The sequence below is a fragment of the Hipposideros armiger genome, unplaced genomic scaffold (genome assembly GCF_001890085.2).
Source record: "Hipposideros armiger isolate ML-2016 unplaced genomic scaffold, ASM189008v1 scaffold_39, whole genome shotgun sequence".
In the NCBI taxonomy this organism is placed as follows: Eukaryota; Metazoa; Chordata; class Mammalia; order Chiroptera; family Hipposideridae; genus Hipposideros; species Hipposideros armiger.
In genome coordinates this window covers 1,852,082-1,878,155 of record NW_017731389.1, presented here as the reverse complement: position 1 = coordinate 1,878,155, position 26,074 = coordinate 1,852,082, and the positions used below count along the sequence as shown (strand labels likewise).

Sequence of the window (26,074 nt, the reverse complement as noted above, 5' to 3'; positions counted from 1 at the left end):
AGATTTTGAGATGGAGATATTATCTTGTGTTATGTTCATGGGCCCTAAATGCAATCACAAGGATTTTTGTATGACAGAGCCAAGAAAGTCAAAGAAAGAAGTAGGAGAAGTGACAACAGAAGCAAGAGGTTGGAGTGATTGAAGGAAGGAATCATGAGCCAAGGAATGCAGGCGTCCTCCAGAAGCTGGAAAAGGCAAAGTGTTGGATTCTCCCCTAGAGCCTCCAGAATGAACCACTCCTGCCCACACTCTGACTTTAGCTCCGTGAACTCATTTTGGACTTGTGGCCTCTATAACTGTAAGAGAATAAACTTGTGTTCTTTTAAGCTACTAAATTTGTGGTAATTTGTAACAGCAGCAATAAGAAACTAATCTAACACCGAGTGGGTCCTGACTTCATTAGTCCCATTGTTATCTTTCTGCTCCTCACCCCCCCACATTAGTTTTAAAGCCCAATTTCATGGCATTATAGTACAAAGTCTTGTTAGTTCACTGTAAAAGAATTGTTGAAATATAGAGCACCATGTCACTTCCTCTGAATCAGAAGACTCTTTGTGCTTGTTGAAATACTGTACTCAATGAGGAGGTCTATGTTTCCAAAGGGAAGTGAAGCCTTCCACTTTACATATGGTGAGTCTCAAGTAATTGTTGATGCAAGGATAAATAAACGAATGAAGGAACGTGAAAAACAGCCATTGAAAATCGACAGTAACTCAACTGTTTCTATTCAATGTTAAATGAGTTTCAGTGCTAAAATTTATTGTAAGAAGAAATGTAAATGGATTGGAGAGATCCAAGATGGCAGAGTAGGTAAATGCTGTTCTTGTCACCTCCCATGAACACATAAAAATTACAACCAAATTATAAAACAATCAACCTAGAGAACCAGCTGAAGTCTAGCTGAATAAAACTTTTGTAACTAAGGATATAAAGAAGAAGACACGTTGAGACTGGTAGGAGGGGCAGAGATGTGAAACTGGCTGACTCCAAACCCCCGTGTGGTGGTTGAAAATTGAGAGGGATATCTTGGCCACCCAGAGAAGTGAGGGCCATCAGCCCCACACCAGACCCCCCAGCCTGGAGTACTGGTGCCAGGAAGAAGAGCCCCTACAACACCTGGCTGTAAAAAAAACAGTGAGAATTCTGACCATTTGGATGGGACTGAAAGCTGTGGGAAACCTAGGTGTCCTATTAAAGGGACCTCACGGACTTGCTTGCAAGGCACTCACCCTGGACTTCGGCAGAGGGACAGTGACTTGGGGGGTGTTGGAGACATACAGGGTGTGGACTGAGTTGTGTAACTTCAGGGTAGGAACTGGCGAGACAGTTGCCATTTTTCCTGTGTTGGGTCCCCCTGCCATGCAGCCAGCAAGTGGGAACCATCTTTCCTGTGTTTAATCCCCCCCACCACCTACCCTGCCATGGCCCAGTCTAAATCTGAATTGATCTGGTAAGCTCCACTCGTTCCACTGGTAACTCACTGAGAACCTGACATCCAACTCTGTACCACACGAGGCTTTCTTTATCAGCAGCTGAACCTTATGGGAGCCATCAGGTGGCAGAAGGCCTTGGAGGCTCCTGACTTTTTGTAGAGCTACCTCAAACCTGGTACTGATAGTCATCTTCAGTTTGCAGCACAGCCTCTCTCACCAACCCCCAGGTCCAGCACAAGCAACAACTAACATGGATCACCTTGTAGCTCCTACCAGTTAGTCTCTGGCTAGTCATATGCAGTGGCTGACCTGGGCCTGCACCAGAGCTCCTCCCAAGAGGCCCAGCACCAGCATACTACCAGGTTGGCTTCAGACCACAGCAGAGCACCACCCAATTAACCCCACAATTGACACACTCAAAGGGTGGTCTCAACAGGCTGCAGAGCCAGCTGGGGCCAATCCCGCTCCATGGGGTAAGCCCCTCACATAGCATCCCGTAAACTGTGGATGTGGCTGAACTCCACTGTCAGTCAGTCTGAGGGTCAATCCCACTCACTGATGTGCCAATAGCAATCAAGGCTCAACTATAACAGGAGGGCACACATAACTACACAAAGGAAACTCCTGGAGCACCCAGCACAGGTGACCAGGGAGACTGTGCCAGGGCCTCACAGGGCACCTGCTGCATAAGGCCACCTGGAAAGGCTAGGAGAAGTTGCAGATCTACGTAATACATAGAAACAAATAAAGAGAGGCAGGCAAAATGAGGAAACGAAGAAATACATCACAAATGACAGAAGAGGAGAAAACCCCAGAAAAAGAACTAAACAAAATAGAGGAAAGCAACCTACCAGAGACAGAGTTCAAAACGGTAGTTATAAAGATGCTCAAGGAACTTAGTAAGAACTTCAACAAAGAGATAGCAAGCTTTAAAAAGGATATAGAGGGCCGGCTGAGTGGCGCAATGGTTAAGAACTGGCTTGAGACACCAGAGGGCCCTGGTTTGGATCCCACATATGAGGTCCAGTGACACTGCCCTCCACAGCTAAGATGCTGAACAACAGCTCAACCTGGAGCTGGGCTGCTGTGAGTCGCCGGCGATGGCGTGGGCTGCAGCCCCTGTGGCCGTGGGTTGCCATGGGCTACCGTGTGTAGCTAGTAGTCAGCGTGAGCGGCCTGCAGCTGCAGTGAGCAGCCGTCCAGAAGCTGGCAACTGATCTGCCTCACCAGGGAAGAGCACAATGATGGTGCCAACTTGGGCCAGTGAAGCAACGTCCTCCACAAAGACGTTTTGAAGAATATTTTGAAGAACAAAATGACAGCAACTCATCTGTCTCCCTTCCCCCGATTCCCCAGCACTGTTCCCATCCCCCAAATTCCCCAGTAAAAATCTTTTTTTAAAAAAAAAGGACATAGAAACCATAAAAAAATAACCAGTCAGAAATTAAGAATACAATAACTGAAATGAATGCACTAGAAGGAATCACCAGCAGATGAGATAAAGCAGAGGATCGAATCAGCTATTTAGAAGACAAGATAGCAGAAAACACCTAATCAGAACAGCAAAAAGAAAAAAGAAGTTTAAAAAATCAGGATAGTTTAAGGAGACCTCTGGGACAACATCAAGTGTAACAACATTTGCATCATAGGGGTACCAGAAAGAGAAGAGGAAAAGCAAGGAATTGAAAACCTATTTGAAGAAATAATAACTGAGAACTTTCCCACCCTGGTGAAGGAAATAGACATACAAGCCCAGGAAGTGCAAAGAGTCCCAAACAAGGTGAACCCAAATAGGCCCACACCAAGACATATCATAATTAAAATGCCAAAGGTTAAAGACAAAGAGAATTAAAAGGAGCAAGAGAAAAGCAGTTAGTTATTTACAAGGAAGCTTGTCAGCTGATTTTTCAAGAGAAACTTTGCAGACCAGAAGGAATTGTCACAAAACCTTCAGCATGATGAAAAGTAAGGACCTACAACCAAGAGTACTCTAGCCAGCAAGGCTACCATTTAAAATTGGAGAGATAAAGAGCTTCTCAGACAAGAAAAAGCTAGAGTTCATCACCACCAAACCAGTATTACAAGGAATGTTAAAGGGACTGCTTTAAGATGAAAAAAATATATATAAAAAATATGAATAATAAAATGGCAATAACTACATGTCTATCAACAATTAATTCAATGTAAATGGATTAAGTGCTCCAATAAAAAACATAGGGTGGCTGAATGGATAAGAAAACAAAACCCTTACATATGCTGCCTACAAGAGACCCACTTCAGATTGAAACACACACACAGAAGCTGAAAGTAAAGGGATGGAAAAAGATATTTCATGAAAATGGAAACAAACAAACAAAAAAAGCTGGGGTAGTAATACTTATACCAGACAAAACAAAGGCTATAACAAGAGACAAAGAAAGACCCAATAATCCCACTTCTGGGTATTTTTCCAAAGAAAACAAAAACGCTACTTCAAGGGGACAACTGAATCCATATGTTCATGGCAGCATTGTTTACAATGGCCAAGATATGGAGGCAGCCTGGGTGTCTGTCGATGGATGAATGCATAAAAAGGAGGTGGTACATATATACAATGGAACATTGCTTGGCCATGGAAGGGAATGGGTTCTTGCCATTCGTGATGGCATGGATGGACCAGGAGGGTATTGTGCTGCATGGAGTATGTCAAACAGAAAAATAGATGCAATGTGATTTTGCTTATATGTGGAACCTAAAGAACAAAATAAACAAGAAAAACAGAAACAAACTCACAGATACAGAGAAAATTTTCAGGTTGCCAGATGGGAAGTGGGTTGTGGGAGTGAAAAAAGTGAAGGGATTAAGATGTATAATTTGGTAGTTACAAAATAGTCATGGGGATGTAAAGTAAAGCATAGGGAATATAGTCAATAATATGGTAATTACAATGTATAGTGCCAGGCGGGTACAGACTAGTCAGGGGGATCACTTCTTAAATTATACACATGTCTGACCACTATGCCGTACCCCCGAAATTAATATAAAATACTGAATGTCAACATTATTTGAAATTTTAAAAAAGGTGGGGGAAGGTGATGGGCAATAAGAGATCCAAATTTCCAGGTATAAAGCAAATAAGTCATGGAGATGTAACATATAACATGAGGATTATAGTTAAATATTTTGATAATGTGGTACAGTATCAGATGGATGCTAGGCTTATCATGGTGATCACTTCTTTAGGTATATAAATGTTGAAAAACTATGGTGTATACATGAAACTGATATAATGTTGTATGTTAGCTGTATTTTTTAATAAAAATCTTTTTTTTTAAAAAGAGGGGGGCAATTACATTCTAAAACTGACAAGCTCAGAGGAAGCCTGCATGGCAGGCCCTACAAACTCAGAGACTGAAAGTAATCACATAGGATGGTCTGAACGTAAACATTCCTGACTAAAAGCACGTCATGACACGTAGTCACGTCCTAGCCTTGTAGCTTCTTTGACAAAGGTCAGTGTTTACATTAAGTGAGCCTGCCTATTGTGTTTTTGCATCTATCATAACATATCTTTGAAATGTCAGAGTCATCTTTTTCCAGACCCTCCAGGGCACAACCACCATACCAGAGCACAAGACCACAGAGCCCCTCGCTGTTATCTTGTTCCCCAAATACCATCTCTGTGTGCTGTAAATGTTCATTGTTAACTACCCCATGCCCACCCATGTAAAAGAAGAATGTGTCTCTCTGTTTTACTTTTTATCCAATCCCAGGGATTTCTTCTGCTTTGCTTTCTCCCGCCCCCTTAACCTACCACCAATGGATTGCACGTAATCCTCCTTAGGTCTCTTCCTTTGATTCTAATGCATAAAATAAGCTACAAAACTGCCATTCTCTGGAGCATTTTCTCAATTCATTGAGATTTTGCTGTCTGGCAATTGTCAGTTTAGCTCACATAAACTCATAAAAGTTCTCCCCCAAAAAAGTAACAACTGGGCAAATCAATTCCTGGACATTAAATTCACTTTTGTTTTTATTTGAGTCTAATAAAAATGTTGAAGGAAAGCCTGATTTTGTCCTCCAAAATAATTCTTTGAGCTTTTTTTGGATATGTCTGCAAAGACACATTTTTACTCCCCCCCCCCCCCCCGCATTAGTATCAACTAGAGCACATGTCACTATAAAAACTCCCTTTGTAGGGGGAAACATGTCAGATTCGTTGCGATTTGATCTTCGTGGTCCTCTTAGGACAGCCTGCGAAACAGTGCTGGGTTTTTGATTCTCAGCTATTTTCCCCATTTCCTGTGTGGAGGGAAAGTTAGCCAGTGATTAAAGGGAGGAAGAATTAGACAATTATAAAACACTTTAAAGTCTCCTGGGCTTTTACTGACAAATTCCAGGCCTTGTTTGATCTTCATCCTCCTTCAACACTATCTCTAGCATTTGACAGAGCTGATCAGTCTGTCCATCTTGATGTTTTCTCTTCTTTTATGCCTGTGACTTTGCTTTCTCCTGATTTCCCTCCTACCTGTCCAATGGTTCATGCATTAGCTCCTCTTCCATAGCTTTCTCTTTAAATGTAGGCATCTCTCCAGTCTCAGCTCTTACTTCCTGTTCTCTTTCTTCTCAGGGGGTCACTTCTATTTTGATGACAACTCAAGATTCTCCACTTATCCTGATCTCCAATCCAATATCTAAAGCCAACCATCAGACAATGCTACTTGGGTAGTTCATCATCTCTAATAGAGAATCTTCAACATGTACTGGGGGTCTCTTCTGTCCTAGAGAATTGGCACATGCTGTTCCCTGTCTGATGTTCTTTCTTTGCCTATCACACCCATACAGATCACAATTTAAGTGTCACTACGTTATGGAAGCATTTCCTGAGCACCCAGACTAGATTGGATCCCCATTATAGGCTCTCTTAACACCTGGTGGGAAAAGTAATTTAAAATCCCTTTTTTAGAGAGAAAAAAACTAGCCTCCCTTTAAGAAGGAGATCAGTTTTAATTAAAGGGAAAGTATAAAGCACATCAACTGGGATGAAAAATATTTTGTTATTCCGAAACTGTGCTGTATAGGAAAGCTGAATTTACAACTTAGTGAATGAAACCAAAAGCTTTGGTTAGGTGACTCCGTGACTAAGCAAAGGTCTTAAGTTAGATCAAATGTGATATGCTTTGCTCTCTAGCATCCAAAGTTGCTATATAGTTTTAAGACAGAGCTTGTCTTTACCCATTTGACATTTAAACCTCAATGTTTATACAATTATGGCAAATCATAAATTGTGGCTAGTATAAAAGACTTCATGAATTGTACCTATTGTTAACCACATTAGATATAACTGAATTTAAAATGAACTTCCTTGATTTAAAAAAATATATATTTTCCCACCTATAGTTCACCTTTTTATTCTGTCACACAAGGTGGTTTAAAAAAACAACTGTCTTGTCATATAATTCACATACTATACAATTGACCCATTTAAAGTATACAATTCAGTGGTGTTTAGTATTGTCAGAGTTGTGCAACCATCACCACAATCAATTTTAGAACATTTCCTCACACTGATAAGAAACCCTACATCTCTTAGCTGTCACTTCCCAATCCTGCCAACCCACAGCCCCAGGCAGCCACCAATTGGTTTTCTGTACTGATAGATTGCCTATTCTGGACCTTTCATCTATATGGAATCATACAATATGTGATACTTGGCCACTAATTTCTTCCACTTAGTATAATGTTTTAAAAACGCATCCATGTTATAGCGTGAATCAATACTTGTTTCCTTTTTGTGATTGAATAATATTCCATTGTGTGGATGTATCACATTTTATTTACCCATTCATCAGTTGATGCGCTCCTGTGTTGCTCCCACTTTTGGCTATTGTGAATAACACTGCTGTGAGTACAGGATGACCTCTGAGCTCTGAGAAGTGCTTGCTTCTATTTCTCCTCTCCATAGTCATCTAAAAATAAAAGGTGACTTGAACATTCCTGAAACAACAACACAAAACATTGATTATTCTCTGAAGACCCGACAGAACTTATTATATCTATTGTTATTTAGGAAACTACATGTAATTATTTATGTAATTTTGGTCTTTCCCCCCATCTGTGAGCTTCATGAGGACAAGCACTGTGTTAAGTTTGCTTGTCCCAGTATCACTGGAGCCTTGCCAATTGATTGGCATGTATGAAATGTTTCTTGACTGATTAATTTTGCCTAACCTCAACCTCAGGTTGGCCTCATTTTAAGTTCCCTGTTTCTGTAAATGTCATGACTATTATCTCAGTAATTTGGGATCCAAATCCGAGTTGCATTTGCCTCTTCCCTTCTTCATTTCTTCTACATCTGACAAGTCAGCAATTTGGGGGAAATGTTTTCAAAACCATTCTCAACATTTATGTGTCCGTTCCTTTCTCCCACACAGCCCATTCTAGAGTCTCACACTTGGCCTCCCTGCCTTTCCTTCTCTCCTACTTCCAAGCAATTTTGCAGAGAGTTTTCAAAGTAGTCTTCACAAAAGCCAATTACATCACTTGACTCCTCTTCATGAACTCACAGTGATATCTTATTGGCCACAGACTAGAAGCCCTCAACCCAGAGTTGGAAGATTTCTAGAACACAATTCTTATACTGTAAGGCAAGTAGCTGCTTCAGCTTTTTTCTAGTACTTCATGTTCCTATTTATCAGAAGATATGCCTACCTAGCCTATTGGCTTACTGGACCTGGATTGTTGGATCGACTGCTTAACATTTTTTAGGAAGGCAAGTACCAGTAATTTGGAACATTTTTATGGCCAGGTCTCATGGACCAATACAAAGATATATTTGATTCACTAATGTCACAATCACTATATTCCAAACAAAAACATATTTACCTTGTTTTTTTCATTGTCTTTCCCAAAGATGAGTTACGCATACAATATCTTATAGGAAATTCCCTATTTACAGGAGCTCTCATATCTTCCATGGCATGTGCTATGGTGCCTTATATATTGTAAAAGCAAAGACACAGAGAAAGCCTGATTTTTTTCTTAACAGAGAATTTCTCTCCCCAGACTCCTAAGCCAGACATTTTTTTAGATGAATAATTAGATAAACCATTTTGATTGAAAGTTATATCCTCATACCAAGGGGCATGTTGGGATAACCACAGATAGTTGCTTAACTGACTGCCAGAGAACTTTGGCGTGGTTAACTATACGAGCTTTTGCTCTGTTTTGTAAGGCACACCACTTTGAGGTCAGCGCTGAAATGTTTGGGACAATAGCAGAGAAGTGAAGAATGGGTTCTGATGGGAAATGGAGACCCAGTCACTGTTACCTAAAACAGGCTATGGGAGAAAATAGAAAGGTTCAAAGATAAGTTTATTGAGGTTGTTTACCATGTAGTATGTGGTTAAAACCCTCTGCCTCGTGTTCACAAAAGCTTCAATAAGCTACATTTCTCGCTAGTGTTTAGTGGGATCGATTTGCTATTCGATGCTAAGCCTTTGCTCAGTTAGACCTCAAAGTTTGTACAAGACAATAACAATCTGCCCATGGGAGGACAACCATTAGGGTTTGCATATATATTAAGTAAATATGTTTTAAATTAATGTGTTTGTCTTCCTACAAAGATGATACTCCCCCTTACCCCTAGATGATTCGTAGAGAAAGTATTCAACGATAACTTGCTGACTAAAGAGGATTCTAATTTGTCTTTAAAGGAGGAAGGATAGAAAGTCTCTTAAGCACCTGCTGGGTATCCTTTTTGTAGCAGATTTTCACATTTAATCTCATTTAATCCTTACAATCTTGTGAAGTAAATACCGTTAGTATTATCCTAATGATAATTACCTTCATTTTCTGGGTGAAAAACTAAGGCTCAGTAAACTTAAATAACTTGCCTGGGTACACATCACTAAGGAGTGACAGATATGGGATTCTAACCCAGATCTGTTTGTCCCCAAAGTCTTCTTTGAACCATTCCATGAACTTCCATGGCAGAGAGGAGGAAAGGAGGGAAGGAGAGAGGGATGGACAGAGGGAGGGAGGGAGGGAGGAAGGGAAGAGAAAGAGACAAAGAGAGAGACAGAGAAACAGAGAGAGATTGTATTATATAAAGACAAGCTCTTTGATGTTCTTATTCCCCTTACGGTATTCATTTCCTATTGTATATTAATTGTGTAGCAATGATTGGTGAGTCCCAGGCTTGCTGGATTTTTTTGCAGCATATTATGAATTATAGTTCTTAAGTATATCTTTTAATTTGATGAACCACTCCCAAAACCCTCTATAATTTGTATGCCACAGGTCGGTTAATAGCCTAGCTTTCCTTTGCTGCCATAAATATAGAATCGTTTACCCATTCCTCATTGCTTCATTTCCATAAGTAAAGCATTGGGGATGAAACTCTTGCCCATTTTCTTTAACAATCAGTTGTCTCCAGATTTACTGCACAGTAGCCTACCTCAAAATTTAGAGCATGCAATAATTGTGTATACTGAATATGTTATGTGACTGGGTAGCAAATTATTGTGCTATCTTTCAACAACGCCCTCTTGAAATAGCAACGTGAAAAACTGAGTTATTATTTCAACTCTGAATGAACGCAATAGCTTCCTCCTCCCAAGATGGATTATTGGTTAACAAGTTACAAGCATGTGAAATTGGGTACTTCTGGTTATAAGAGATAGCCACTGTCTATTGGTGACTATCCAAGAATGCAACCACTAGCCAAGGTTGTCATAAAACTAAAACTGCCATTATGGTTCCTTACTGATATCTAGTCCGGTAAAAATGCCATTTCCAGAAGCCAGTTACCCCCAAAGCAGTGGTGGATTTTATGGTTGGTTTATATTTGCAAATTGTTCCTGGGGGTCTTGAGAAAAGAACCTCACTTCTTCTTCAGGGATTAGTGTGTTACTACTGATGCAAGCCAGATTGAGTTTTCTTTGGAATGTATAGTGTATGGGAATATGTATGAATACCTGTGTTGGCTAGGGAAAAAAAGTTGCCCCCTAAGATAAATTGGTTAAGGAAAGCAAGTCAAATCATTTTGTGCAGATCTGACCTATCTAGGTGAAGATCTTTGTTGTACTGCTTTGGACTGGCCTGTTCTTGCTTAGTTACTGTTTAACAGCTCTTGTCCAAGCCTACACGTGAGTACAGACTCATCTCTAGAATTGTGCTGACCTCCCTTAGCTCTGCTCAATGGGTTTTTCAATTCATTTAACTATTCTATAGTTAACATATTCTATTATATAGATATGTGACATATATAACTGTTATATAGTTATATATTCATACAACTATTATATAACAGGCACCTATTATACTGTGAGCACTGTTTGGGAAAAACTTGAATGCAGTATTGTTTTAGGAATATAAGGTTCAGAGAGACTTTTCTTGCAGCTGAAAAATGAAAGACCTTTTTTTTCAGCCTCACCCACACACAGACTTGGAAATCAGTCACCTTCCAGTGGGCAGGGATTCTCTTGAGGTCTTTGCATTCCAGAAGTGAGCTTGAGCCTCTCCAACCACAGGCTTCTCAAGACGTGTGTCCATTCCCCAGGCTCCAATTCCATCCTCATTTCTGGCTCCATGTTCCTCTCTGGTAGATCTCTGAATCCCACTCCATATTTCCCTTCTCTGAGCTAAGCCAGGCACTAAGCCATCAAGATGTAAAATGGAATCTCCTTTTCTTGATTTCCTCAAAATACCCACTCGCTCATGGCATATGTGCATTAACTATTAACCATAGGTATCAGATAAATAGTTATTGACTCTCTGAAATACTGAGTAGGCCGAATGGCTCAGTTGGTTAAGAGCTCACTCAAGAGTGCAAGCTCTGATCAACAGCGGTTCGATGCCCGGCCCAAGCTGAGCAGCCCCTGAGCTGCCAGCAGGTGGCAGGATGGCTCAGCTAAAAAAAAAAAAAAAACCAAAAAACAAATAGTGAAATACTGAGTAAAAGTAGCACATTCTAACAAATAATTTCAAGCCATGTAAAGGTAGTTGAATCTTTTATTTCTTTCTTTTGTCCTCAGATAAATGTGTCTTTCTTTTTATACTTTAACAAGCAGTTTATGACAAAGAGCTTCCATAATTCTGTAATGACGTCATCAAGGCTCTCACATTTTTCTCAGTTGACAAATGAAATCCTAATAGAATAATTGCATGGAAAAATTAGAAATTTCTCGATATTAAGTTGACTTCTAGACCACGAATGATCAAGGCTAATGGCACAGTATTCTAATAAATAGTATGCAATGGAAAAATACAGCTAATAAAGTTGTGGGTAGCACTTTATCCACTTTGTACATTCTAGAAAGAGCCATTTTGATTTACTTGAAAAGCAACTGTGAAAATCAAGTCAAGTTAACATCTGTTAGAAAAATAATATTTTAGAATGGACTGAGTATTTCAGGAATATGCAGTTTATTTCCTTTTTGATCACTAACATTAATTAATTGTCATTTGCAGAGATTAAATTATAACTGAAGATTTAGCAGAGAATTGAGATTACTAGGAAGTAAAAAGAAAACTCTTCTGTGGTCAAAGGATTTTTTTTCCAGAACTGTTTAGCTGAAATGTTGTATACATAAAGGCCTAATGTATTTTGGCAACTCTAACCCTGAGATTTACATCTTTTCCTATTTTACTTTAAAATTAAAATATTCAAAAATGCCTTTTATCTGCCTTTTCAGTCATTTAGTTTCATTCTCTACAATATGCCTTAGACACGGGGCACTTGATTGCCTGCAGAATGAATTAACGAATCTTTTATGTCAATGGGAGTTTATTAACAACATTCGTGACATTTTCAAATCAATCCTTCTATGTTCTCCAATTATGGCCTCATTGTGGTTGGGCACCATCCCAGGGAAAAAACAAAGGGAGAGGGGGGAATCGACAGACTTACAACTGACTTCAGAAAAGCAAATTAATAAGGGAAGTGGATCTAAATTATGTTTTCTGTTGTTTGTTACATTCAATGCAAAATGCAAATGCACGCTCAAGTGTTTTGGCTGTTGTTCAAAAATGTGAACTATTCTGCCAGAAGGCAAAAGTACTTTCCTTCAACTTCTATGTCCATAGTTAATTTGCTTGTTTTTTTTTTTCAACATGGGAGCGTTTCTAAACTTTAAAGTAAATATTATTTACACAGCAAACATACTAACAATTAACAGTATTAAAACATCTGAATGATGAAAATATAAAATCATTTTGGATGAAGGTTATTTAATGCAATAGCCAGTTTTCAAACTATGTAAATAAGTCTAAAATGTGTATAATCAAATATACAGTTTATGTGTATTATGCATTTATATAATTTCCTGGTCCTTTAACTCTGCTGATCTAAATTAAACCTTCAATGTTCTATTAGATGTTAAGTCCTGGCACTAGTTTGTGGGTGACCTTGAACCAAACACTAGCTTTTTTGGGTTTCTATGCCTATTAAATGAGGGACGTTGAACTAGAAGCTCCCGAGTGCTTTGAGTGGACCATTTATTATTAAAGCCATCCAAGAGGCCTGATAATTTTTGGTTGTATCATCTTTTAGAAACATTTTGTTTCCACCTCAGCCCCTTCTTCCCTCATCATACCAGTGGTTTTTACAAATCAGTCAGGACACACAGATATATCATTACTTTCACAGGAGTGCCACCAAATTTTCATTGGCATGTAAAATTTGTTTTTATTCAACTAAGAATACACATGAAGGTCGTACAATTAAGTTTGCGAACTCATCCTAGAAAAAGTGCTACATACCTCGTTGCTGAATATCACTACAGTTACCCTCTAAGTACTCCGCTTGGGAAGCTATTCACCAATGTCAGTGCCTAGTCCACCCTTCAAAGCAATTTTGGAACTCTTTTTCTGGAATGGTCATCAGAGCTGTCATCATATTACCCTTGATGTCCTGAATGTCATCAAAATGTCTTCTTTTCAATATTTCCTTTATCTTTGGGTAAAGAAAGAGTCATTGAGGGCCAGATCAGGTGAGTAGGGAGGGAGTTCCAGTACAGTTATTTGTTTACTGGCTAAAAACTCCCTCACAGACAGTGTCGTGTGGAGCTGGTGCATTGTCATGATGCAAGAGCCATGAATTGTTGGCAAAAAGTTCAGGTCGTCTAACTTTTTCATGCAGCCTTTTTGGTACTTCCAAATAGTAAACTTGGTAAACTTTGTCCTGTGTTACAAATTCATAATGAATAATCCCTCTGATAGCAAAATGAGTTTGTAACATTGTTGCAACAAGTTCATGAACTTAATTGTCAGACCTCGTATTACGTTCTGCCATAGGTTAGATAAAACAGTGTCAGCAGTTCTTACAACAAGGATAAGGTATAGTTTTCCAAAAGTAAGGGATTAAAGGAAAATCATTATGTCAAACCGGTGACATTTTAGACCTGTGCTGTCCAATATGGTAGCCATTACTCACATGTGGCTGTTGGGCTCTGGAAATGTGGCTAGTCCAAATTGAGATGTGCTGTAAGAAAATAATACACACCAAATTTTGAAGGAAGCAAAATTGGTGCAAAAAATTATAAAATATCTCATTAATAATTTTTATGTTGATGGTATGTTGAAATGTTAATATTTTGGATATATCACATTAAATACAATACATTGTTAAAAATTTATTTCATCTGTTTCTTTTTACGTTTCTAAAAATGTGGCTAATAGAAAAGTTTAAATTCCATATGTGGTTCTCATTATATCTCCTTTGGACAGCACTGGTATGGAGTCAGATGTTAATTAGAACATGAAAGAACTGCCTTATTAATATATAGAAAACATGATCAGGTCAATAAAGTTTTTCAACAGCTGCATAGCACTGAAGGATGCTTGAGTAGAAATACTGTTATACTGTAGCCATGAATGTCTAAAAATCATGACTTGTTTAGTCCTGTTCTGGCATTTAAAATCCTTCAATGTGTGCCCTCCTACACACACATACACAGGAGGCTGAAAACAGGCTGTGTCTCCACCAGCTGTGGGCTAACGTTGAAGCTCTGCCTTCAGTGACACTTACCTTCAGTGACACTTTGGTCTGTGACTTTCTCAACTTTCTCTCCAATGCACACACTTCATTCCTCGGTGAGAGAATAAAAAGGAGCTACCACTTTTCCTACTATTGGATCTCCAACTTAGACCGTCAGTTGTGTTTGTCACTTAGCCACTCCCGTGGGTGCCATGGGCTCCACTCAGCTTTTCCCTCCTCTACCCCACCCAGAGTCATTTTCCTATCAGAGGAGATTTGTCTCTGCCATAGCGATGCCTTTTTTTTTTCTGCGAGTGGGCCACTAAGCACGCCTCTCCTTGCATTTGGGGATGTGGTACGGACAAATCAGTGTGTTTTGAAGTGATTGAATTTGGAAGTGACAGATGAAGGACTTGAGCATGTTCAAATGCACATTAACTCTTTGAGAGCCAGTGGTTCTTTTATGATGTTCTCACTGGGCTCTGGTTCTCGGTCTTGCTTCTCCCACCCCCACCCCCACCCCCACTTGTTCCATTTTAGAACATTTCAAGCCCAAACATCTGTTTTGAAGTGCTGTGCTCCTTTCTGGACGACAGTATTTTTTTTTTAATTCTCAAGTTTTCTTATTTCCTCCTTATCATCCCCAGATGTTTTGTTCTTAACCCCCCCCCCATTTTTTTCCTCATTTCAATAATTGTGCAAGTCCCATAAGAACTGCTGGCAGATATTTTTTCCCTTTGGAACACCCTGCACAGCTCCCACCAAGAATCCTACCTTTACTCTTTGCTCATTTTTCAAAGGACTCAGACCAAAGTTCATGAAGGATTTGGGGGAACAGGGATAGGGGCAAAAGGAAGGCAATGATTTCTATTTTAAAATAGTTATGACTCTCCTTGGAACCATAGTACCTGCACACAGGTAGAGCTATGGAGGAGGGAAATGTGCTTCATAAACTAAGAGGAAAGTTTTTTGTTGTTATTTTGTCTACTATTATAAAATAAAGCGGGGAGCCGGCCGAGTGGCGCGTTGGTTAGGAATTGGCTTGGGACGCCAGCTCTGAGCAGCAGGGCTCCGGTTCCGATCCCACATTAGGGCCAGTGATGCCGCACCCTTTACAGCTAAGATAGTGAACAACAGCTTGACCTGGAGCTGGGCTGCCATGAGTCGCTGGCGACGGCGTAGGCTGCAGTGGGGCTGCACAGGGCTGCCATAAGCTACTGTGAGTGGCCGGCAGCCCGCGTGAGTGGCCGGCAGCCTCCGTGAGTGGCCGTCCAGTGGCCCACTGATCTGCCTCACCTGGGAATAGCACAATGATAATACCAACATGGGCCAGTGAAGCGACATCCTCCATAACTAGACTGAAGAATGAAAGGACAGAAAATTGTCTGTTTCCCTTCCCCAATTCCCCAACGCTGTACCCCTCCTGCAATTCCCCAATAAAATCTTTTAAAAAAATAAATAAATAAAAAATAAGTAAAGCAAGAAGTATAAGAATTTGTTTTCTTAATAATAAAATTCTATCATTCCTATTTTTAAAGAACAAGGTAAGAGCTTATAAGCCAGCCATAATACTATAGGAAAGAAGCTCACAACAATCCTTATATGGATTATAATAATAATGACACATCAGACCCAGCACATTATCGCTTTCTCAGTATTTTCACCTACTTTATGAACCCATGAAGCAGGTGAGAGTCTGGGGCCCTCGAGTAGAATAGTGGAGGCCTGGAATTTAGGTTGGATTAGACTTTGAAAAAGCTGTGGAAATGTGGGCAAATCATTTTCCTTCCATAGACCTCTGTTCTTCATTAACACCAGGCTCTGATTTTTGTGTCATTTTGGTTTTCCTAGAAGTCTTATATCTCAGTGGGAAAATCACAATGATGCCCATTTCATAGTAGAAGAAACAGACCCAGAGTGGTTAAGTTTTTTATCCAAGGTCACACCGCTTGTTGGTGATAGAGTGGAACTCAGAATTCAGATCCTCTGCTGAGGGCTAGTGGGAGCCTTGGCTCCCACTATGTCAGACATAGGGACTGCTGATCCCAAAGGACGACTCCCCAGGCATCATCCATTGTTTTCCCTTCACCTTCATGCTGGTGGATCACAGGAAACTCCATCTAGAATTGTTAACTATTTCATTTGCCTATTTCTTGTAACCTTCCCTCTTGTTCTGGGCTGTGACTTGTTGAGGAAGACAGGACATGTATCTGTGAATAAGGAGGTAAATCCAGGTCTCTGGAGGGTGAGAACCAAGAACCACCAAACTGACTTGATCTCTTTTTGGAGAGAAAGACACACTCTGGACATGTGGAGGCTGGGCACAGCTCTGTTCCTTAGAAGTGATTCTGGAAGAGAGAGAGAGTATCTAGGAAAAGGCCCATCGTCTTCCAGTGTGAGTGTTCTGAATGTTGGATTGCGGGGGAGAAGAAGAAGAGAAAGCAGAAAATCTTTATTATGTCTACAAAGATTTAGAACCTGTTCCCTCCCTGTGAAAAGCTGGCCAAAGATGAGGTATTGATTGGGCTCTTGCTGAGAAAGTTGATGGGGGTGTTGATGTAACTGATGGTAAGATGAGGACATTCATTCATTCATTCACTCATTCATTCTCTTTTCCATTCAAGAAATGTGTTGACTAGTCATTGTAAGCAAGGCACTTGCTTCGTGGTCAGTCTTAGTCAGAAGGGAATCTGTAGGAAGTGGGAAGAGATTACAGTTAATAGGAGAAAAACAGAAAGTTAAATACATATAAAGAGAGAGGGGTAGAAATAAAACAGCAAGCTAACAGTCAAACCTGTGGAGCGATTTATATTTTTAACCACAAAAGTGAGGGTAGCCAAGAACTTAGTCGGACACTGACCCAATGAGATACAGACCTCAGTCAAGGTGCTGTGAGAACTCCATTACTGAATTCCCTGGCAGAGGCTCCATCTTATGGCAAAAGCAATAGGATCAGGAAAACCACATGCAAATTAGATAGGCAGTAATGAGAGGCAGAGCTACACATGGTCTGGTTCTCTGCACTGTGGAGGAAGGCCTGGGGACAAGTTTCCTGTGCCACAAAGAATGACACCATGAGGGGAAATATTAAAAGGTTAATTATAGCCTGCCACTTGAGAGCGTCTCCATTTACTGACCAGGGTCCCCACCCAGTTGTTTATTAACCTCTTTAGTGTCCCTGTTGTCCCAACACCCTTCAGGATAGCACTTGATAATCTGAATGATTCCCGATCCCCTGCCTGCTCTGCTTCTCCTGTATCGTGTACTTGCTCTATCATTCACTTATTTAATGGACTCAGTGGGTGTCAGGACTTTTGCGTCACATGGCCTTCAGGATGGGTTCCTCCCTGGACTGTGCTGGGAGCCAGAGCTTTCTTAGAACACATCCCCAAGAATGTCGTCATACATTGTTTAATCAGGGAGAGGCTGAGAAGGCCAGCTTGGCTCAACGGTTCTGAAACATCCTCTGGACATGAGACCAAAACACATTAAGTATCTCTGTAGCCAATGAATGCCTTTTACTTTTAGCTCTAAGAGTCTCTAATTGTTGTTTAATTGCAGGAATGAGTTACCAAGGAAGAGCTTGTAGTGTCCATCTTCGAGATCTTAACAAAGAGGATAAACTATTGTTTGTTTTGGATGAGTTTCTTTTGCCTAAAGGTCTCTCTCCAATTATATTCTGTGGCTTTCAGTTGTGCTAAAAGAGACAATGCCTAATGTTTCCAGTTTTCTTCTGGTTTGCTGCCTAAACTCTCATTTTGTCACCAAAGATTCTGACCCATTGTGCATGATCTGAACCAAAAATAAAACCAGTCACAGATGTAATATTTGAAAGGGAGGAGCCCCTAAATTTTCATCTGCAGAGATCCTGGGGGACCCCCAAGGGACAATCTAAGAGACTGTGGAATCTACAGAACAGGGTCAATATGGTGCTTCTTTTGAAACCATCCACTAGGAAAGGAATGAATACATCAGCAATACTTGAAAGTATGTCCTGGTTAGTCATTATGCAGCTGACATAAAATATGAGTTGCTCTTTTTTCTCCATCTGATTCATGTTTACACTTCATATTGTCTGTTAATATTTTTTTTTACATTCACTGAGTTATGAGCAATTAGTCGCCATTTTAACTGATAGTTCTTGCAGGCAGAATTATAATTACATTGATCCTAGAGGTGTTCATTCCAGGTCGCCGATGGACAGTTAGTGAGCCCCTACCACATGAAATGAAAGTTCCGGCGGATACACCTGGGTTTACTTTGCAACATGTCAGGCCTCCAGATGGAGTTAGAAATGCAGGAGGTTAGAAATGCAGATCTAGATGTCAGAGGGGGCTGGAACTAGAAATAGAGATGCAAAGGGACAAAATTTAAGTTGTGGGTGTGGACGAAATAATCAAAGGAAGCAGGCACAGCAAACCAGAGGAGAAAGCCGAGGACCAGCTCTTGGAGAATGCCCACTCATGGGTGGGCAAGGGGGCCTCCTTAGCACAGGAGGTAGAAGAGGAGTGGGAAGAGAGGAAGGAGCATGAGCAAGAAGTCACCCTCTCATAACCCTCAAGGGAGCAGGGATTTTCAAGGATGGCATGGTCCACAAAGTCAAATACAACAGAGAGGTGTAGTAAAAGCTCTGCAAAAAAAGCCAACAGATGATGGTGATTACAAAGCCCTAGGTAGCTTCTTAGAAAGTGGTCACAGTAGAGCCTTGAACTAGAAACCTGACTGCACGCAGCTCAGGTGTCCATGAGGAATATTTCACATGGCTATTCCAAGAAGTTTGGTGGTAAAGGAAGGGAAGAGAGAGAATGAGAGTTTCATTGCACCTATATGATTTTGCTTTTTAAGAATGGAGGTCATCTAAGCATATATGCAGAAGAGGGCCTCTGGGAAGGGAGATGGAGGAAGCAGGTGAGGGGATTACTGAAAGAGCAGGAAAGAATTGGATTAATAACAAATGAGGAGAATGTACCCTTAAAAGGAAATAGCTATGGATGAAAATAAGGGGAACCCCAAATACAAACACATTCATTGTATAAAATTCAAGCAGAAGCCTAGTATCGTAGCTAAGACTATGGACCCTGGAGTGAGAAAGATGACTTTGACCCTAACTAGTCTGTGTGACCTTGGACATGTAACGTGATTCTCTGTGCCTCAGTTTTCCCATTTTTAAATGTGGAAAATAATAGTATCTATCCTGTAAGATTTTATATATGTGTGTGTGTGTATGTGTGTAGATATATATATATATATATATATATATATATATATATATATATATATGTATATGTGTATATATGTATATGTGTATATATGTATATGTGTATATATGTATATAATATGCTTAGGGCAGTGTCTGGCACATAGCAAATACTATATAAATTATTAATATAAAATGAAGAGCGACAGTGGGAAGAAACTGGGAGTTATAGAAGTTCTGAAGTTTAGGGAAGTATCCCGCACTTATTTGAGTCAGTTTCTAACAGGGCACATCTCATGTACATTTTCTTTGGAGCCAGTCCATGTTTTGTGTTTTATTTCTGTTTCCCCTAGGAACCCTTTGTCTAATGTAGGTAACCAAACCTCGATATCTCGTACCCTTGCAGTGGCACTAAATGTCTCTGGTCCATTTAATGGTGAATTCCAGTTGAGGTGGTTTGTCAGATATCATCGGGTACTTGTGTTTGAGCCAGGAGAAAATGTGCTTGACAAATTTGAGTGAAGAAAACCTCTGTAAGTCCTGAGAAAATTGAGTTTTCATACTGAAAACTCAGATATCTCAAATACGATAAAATGAATTATTTGAGACAGTAAGAATATAGTTTTATATATACAAGTAATAAAAGGAATATTCTACATAAGCACTTTATACACACAAATCACTTTAAACACAAAGAGATGGAAGTGAGTTTTTGTAGCTTCTTCACATTGAGTCTCAGTGACCTATTGTCATCTTTAAAAAAACAGAATCTTGTCTCATCTCTTAAATAAAAATGAAACAGCTCTGGCTGAGTTGGTCCCGGTCACACAGATTCCGGAACCTGCTCTAGTCTGTGACTTTCCTCTAACTCAGAGTTGTGGTGCTCATGGCAGAACTAATGAATGGGGTGATGAGTCAGAGAAGAGAAACACCAAACTCTCCTTCACAGCACGACAGGTGTGTGGGAAAGGTAAACTTTAAACAAAGCTGCATTTACCTCACGACAATGGTCCCACTGGAGCACTGTCTTTGTTTCTATAGACAGTTGTTCCGAATGCACATTTTTCCACTGCTCAAGACATTTCGGTGGCTCCCCAGTGCCTCTGGACTCAAATGGCTGAGCTTTTCTTACTGCTGACTAGCCCTGATAACTTAGCTGAAATTGTCTAAGATTTCATTGGAATTCAGTATGAATTATGCAGTGGGGGAGAGAGACTGAAGGCTCATGACAGTGCTGGAATGTTCTTAGTTTGGGCATTGAAAATCCAAATAATTTAGCCTGGCATTATACCCCCTCCATTACTTGGCATCAATTTAGTACGCCAAGCTTCTTTTCCCCTCTGCCTTTACTCAAACAGTCTGTCTTAAGCACGCTGTTGTCTTCATTGTCACCTACACTCATTGGGGAAGTCCCACCTCTCTGTCATTATTCCTCCTGCTATACCCCAAAGCTAATAATGCCTTTGACACTGGCTAAAAGGAACCCCCTTCTCTTCATGCTGCTACAAATTTATTACTAGTTGTTTTTTTTCTGGCCCTCTCATTCCATTTATTTTTTAAATCCATTCTCATTCTGTAAAATTCTCTCTTAATCTCACATTCCACTCTGAAATAATTAGTTACCAGTTGGATTTGTGTCTTTCCATTTATTTTTCTATGCATTCACATACTTGTGAATATAGAGATAAATATTTTTATTAATTATTTTTAATGTTATGTATTTTATCTCTTAATAGATTATAAATTCCTTGAGGGTAGGAAGTGGATGGAATATGAATTTTTTTTAATCCTCCACAGCTCATAATACAGTCTATGAAAAACCAGAAGTTTCCTAGTAACTGCATTAGGGCAGGATGGGATCTGATAATGTACAGAAGTGGTGTAAGAAGTTAGGACTTGAATGTTGGCTTTAAATATGATTTTATTTGAGTTCAAATATTAATGGTAATAATCTCTAAATACTGAGCACTTGTTTTGAACAATAATGAGAAGTAAGTTTTTTCGTTTTTACAGATAGGAACTTTGAGACTTAAAATGATGAAGAAATTTTCCCAAAGCCACACAGCTAATGTGTAACACAGACAATATTTGAACCCAGATTGTGCTGGCTCTAAAGTCCTTATTCCTCTATTAGATTTTGCTATCTGGGAGACTGAAAAGAATCAAGGTGAGAGGGACATTTTTTCTTTATTTTGACTGAAATATAATTAACATACAACACTGTGTAAGTTTAAGGTGTACAGTATAATAACTTAACAGACATATATTGCAAAATGATTACCAGAATAAGTTTAATTAACATCCATTACCTCAAAATATTTTTTCCCTTGTGATAACTTTCAGGACTTACTCTCTTAGCAACTTTCAAAGAAGGATATTGGTGTTACTGGATTCATTTATTCATTCAACTATGTGATGGGTTTAGTGTTGACCTAAAATAAAGACAAGTAAATAGGGATCACTTTTAACCTTCCAGTGGGGGTTCCTGCTCTGGAATTGGATTAAAAGAACTTATCTTTAGGCATCCAAATTTCACAAACTTTGCCACCATTCTTATATTTGCTGGCATTTTCACTTCAACTGCTCTTGACCTTTGAATTTTGTTGCCTCTTTGACCTTCTGATATTGCCTTTAAGGATTCTTTTTGGCTTTGTTTCCCTGTTTTTTGCCCCTATCCTACTACTAAAGCTGTGATACTGAACCAATGATTCATAAACTACAAGACTGAAAACAAATCAAACTGATATAAACAAGGAGATGTCCAGGGCAATCTCCCAGAACTGATGTTGTCTTCAGTATTTTCTGTGTGTGCAAACTAGAGCCCAGGGAGGATGATGGGTAAACTACCTTTTCCTCGATCTGCTTCTTTTATATTGGATTTCTCCAGATTTCACCATCCACTCTCTCCCAGTTTTCATTCAATATATCCAATATTCTCTTCCTGGACAAGCTTACCCATGCCGATGGTTACTGCTAAAATTCATATAGTGTATCAGTGACCTCAGAGCTTTAGCTTCTGCACAGATTTTTTTCTTCTAACTTCAGGCCCACATTTCTAACATCAACTTTGAATCTCCATCTATTGGGTTGCTGGAAAAGTCATGACGTATTTCTTCCACGTTTTTCATTGCAAAAAATGCGTCATGACTTTTCCAACAACCTAATATATTTCCTACAGGTGTCACAACCCCAACCTGCTCCCTTTCCTTCCCTTGGCCATGTTCTTCATTTCCTATAGTCTGTCTTGATGACTGATGTGCTAAACCTTCAAGCTCCACAGATCATGCTAATCACCTCACTCTCATGCCTTCCTTTCAGTGTGTCACAGATCCCTATTGATTCGACCTCCCAAACAGCTCTTGAACCTCTTCGCTCTCTTGGTTGCCATTACCGTACCTTTAAATCAGGCCACTTAATTCTTGTCAGGATATTTTATGTCATTAGCCTTCTCATTGGTCTTTCTGCTTCAGGAGTAATCTGATGCACAAACCTGCTTAACACCTTTCAAAGGAACTGCAGTTCCTAGAGGACAGAGAGCGAAGCCCTTGTAGATGGGAGCCCTGCTCCATTTCTGATCTCTTCCTCTTTGCCATGCTCCTGGGTGCTCAAGCTAAAATAGAACAACCATATTTCTAATGCACCATTGGTTTTAAGAAGCACCATAATTTTATGTTCCACTAAGAAAGGGGCGGGGGGCACTGCCAATTATACTACAACTTGTCGTAAATTGTAAAATATATCCCAACTTCTGAGATGTTAAATTGTGAAAAATTATGTGGCCTCAAGGCAATGAAAAATGGTGCTTGATGTTTCCCTCCTGCCCACTGCACTCTTGCGCAGGTAATTCCCTTTACCCAGAATGCGTACTTCACTCCAAACCCCTTGAGTACCAGGCAAACTCCTGCTCGTCCCTCAGGATCCTCCTTAAATGTCTCCTTTTCCAGGAAGACTTCCCTGGCCTATCTTGACAGTTATGAACTCCCCTGTCTCATGCCCATCATTTTTTGCTCCCAGTCTCCACAACTCTGGAGAGCAGAGACTGTCTCCTACTCATCTTTGTTTCCTTGATGCTTACTTAGCACAGTGTTGAGATATGGTAGGTACTTAATTCGTGTCTTAGCTTGGGCATCCAAACAAAATACCATAGACTGAGTGGCTTAAATGATAAAAATTTTCTCACAGTTCTGCAAGCTGGGCAGTCCAAGATCAAGGTGCTGGCAATGTACGTATCATTCTGAGGCCTCTTCTTTGGCTTGTAGGTGGCTGCCATCTCACTGTGCACTCACACAGCCTCTCCTTTGAACATTAGGGACAGACAGAAAGAGCAAGCCCTCTGATCTTTTCTTATATCCCATCATGAGGGCCCCACCCTCATGACCTCATTTAAACCTAATTACCTCTCAAAGGCCTTATCTCCAAATACCATCACATTAGGGGTTAGGGCTTCAAGATATGAATTTGGGGGGAACACAGTGCAGTCCAGCAATTGGAGTTTGGTAAATAAAGTAATGAATGTTACTCTGACTCATACTCTCAGTTTATCCTGACCTTGCTTCCTGGATGCACCCTGACTTAGAGTGACCTATATGGTGACCTTTGACCTACCCTTGGCCAATGCTTTTGTTTTGTCCCTGTACTCACTTACACACATAATGTTAAGGTTCATCACTGACCCAGCCAACTAGATGCTCCTAACCTCCTTGAGTGATACATTTCTTGGATTCCCTGTAGCGTTGAGCACAGGGCCCAGCACATACTGGAGACTCAGTCACTTTTTTTTTTTTTATCGCTCTCCCAGTCCTTTATAGTGGGGGCAGAATGTGCAAACTGCTGAGAAACAGCCGTAGTCTTGGATATAGGATTTCAGTTGCCATGGGATCTATTTTGCACAGAAATGCTTCAGTAACATGGGAACGTTATTTGTTCAAATTATAGAACTGATTACAGGTATCCCAGTTTTTTGAAAGTTCACATTACACCACTTTGCTTTTAAGAAAGACCTACGTTAGTACCTGTTTTTGCTAACTGAAAGAAACCTGAAGAGGATTTTCGCTTTTATGAAAAAATGGTGAAAAGCAAAAATAGCGTTCAGCCTTTGTCTTGCAGTGAGCCGCTGTAGAGGCAGCGTACGCACCCAGCAGCTAGAGCGGCCCCACCAAGCCCCTGCCCCCAGAACTACACTCGCATCTCAACATCAAGCCGCGATATTTCCGATCTGTGCCTGTGAGTATCTGTGCTTTATCTAAATTTATTTTGCGCATTCCTGCTTTCACTGTATGTTCGTGTTCTTTCAGGTTTTATGTGTCATTTGGTAGGATTTGGTTGGTTATTTTTTGGGTCTGGATATGCTCAAAATTTTTTCCAAATAGGTTAATGCTGATTGCTTCTTCGCTTTATGGCATTTTGACTTATGAAAGGTTTCATAGGAATGCTCCACTTTCAGATAGCTGGGGAAACCTGGACTCTTACATCTTTTTCTCCAGTGCTTATTTTTATTCTTTGTCCTGGCGATGAGAATATCTGGTTTAGCTACTGAGAGTATTGCATGTGGCAAAATGTCAGACTCATTTTAAGAATTGTTAACTTTTTTGGCCAATGACTTTAAAATGTTTCACTCTCAGGCCTCAGATGACTTTTCCCTACCATAAGCAATCCCTTTTAACCTTAGTTCAAGTTTAGTCTGTTTGTTTCATTTCATTGTGAATGTTCTTATAGTGGTAATTTATGATATTTTTAGATTTGTGGCCTATTGTAAGCATAATGGATATTTTTTATAATTTTTATCCTAGCTGTTGGTTTAGCTTATCACAAATTGTTACTGTCTGTATAATGGGTGAGGAACCAAGCTGAACAAAAAGATGGTTAGGTATCTTTCTCTTCACCTAAGGATATTGAATCTATTTGTGTAAGTCCACGTTAAGACTATTAGCTTCTTGATGAAAATTTATTAGTCGTAATTTAGGGTGCTTTCAATGAATCTGATTGCTCAGTGTTCATAATCAAAAGTAAATCCAATTCGTTACTTTATCTAAAGATTTGATTCACTGAAAATTGTCAAGTGGTTATACTAAATGTGGTAGAAGGCAGTATTTCATGATTAATAAGGTCTAGTAGGAAAATTAACTAAAGAATATTTGAGATAGGCAGGTACTGTCTCAAGTATGATTGGAGTGTGACTGAAGGCATTGACTAGGTTTAAGTGCACATTGAGCTCTAATGGAAAATGGAAGAATTCTTGGTTTTCAAAAGAAGGGGTGGCCAGGTCAATCAGAACAGTATGTTACAGATAGTTCAAGTTGTGAGCCAAGTTCTTTTAAATTGGTTGTAAACAAGTGAAACTCTATGAAAACAGATGCTCCCATTGAAAGGTTGAACCTCTTCTCTTTGTTGCCAGTAAGTTTTTTAACAGTTTTGTTGGTTTGATACCTGTAGTTGTAACATCTCTATTGGCTGAAGTTGAATGCCAAGGACAAAACCGTGAAACAA

At 39.8% G+C, this 26,074-nt stretch overlaps 1 protein-coding gene across 2 annotated transcripts in view; it reads left to right on the top strand.

Annotated features, from left to right (window-relative positions):
* Positions 1-26,074, top strand: part of ZNF365 (zinc finger protein 365) — a 216,769-nt gene that overhangs the window by 150,443 nt on the left and 40,252 nt on the right. The window contains exon 5 of one of the 2 annotated variants that reach the window (XM_019638428.1): positions 78-257. The exons of the other annotated variant lie outside the window; for it this stretch is intronic. The gene's annotated coding sequence lies outside the window, so the exon portion shown is untranslated. Of the gene's footprint in view, positions 1-77; positions 258-26,074 lie in introns of those variants that run through there. 2 annotated transcript variants of the gene reach the window in all.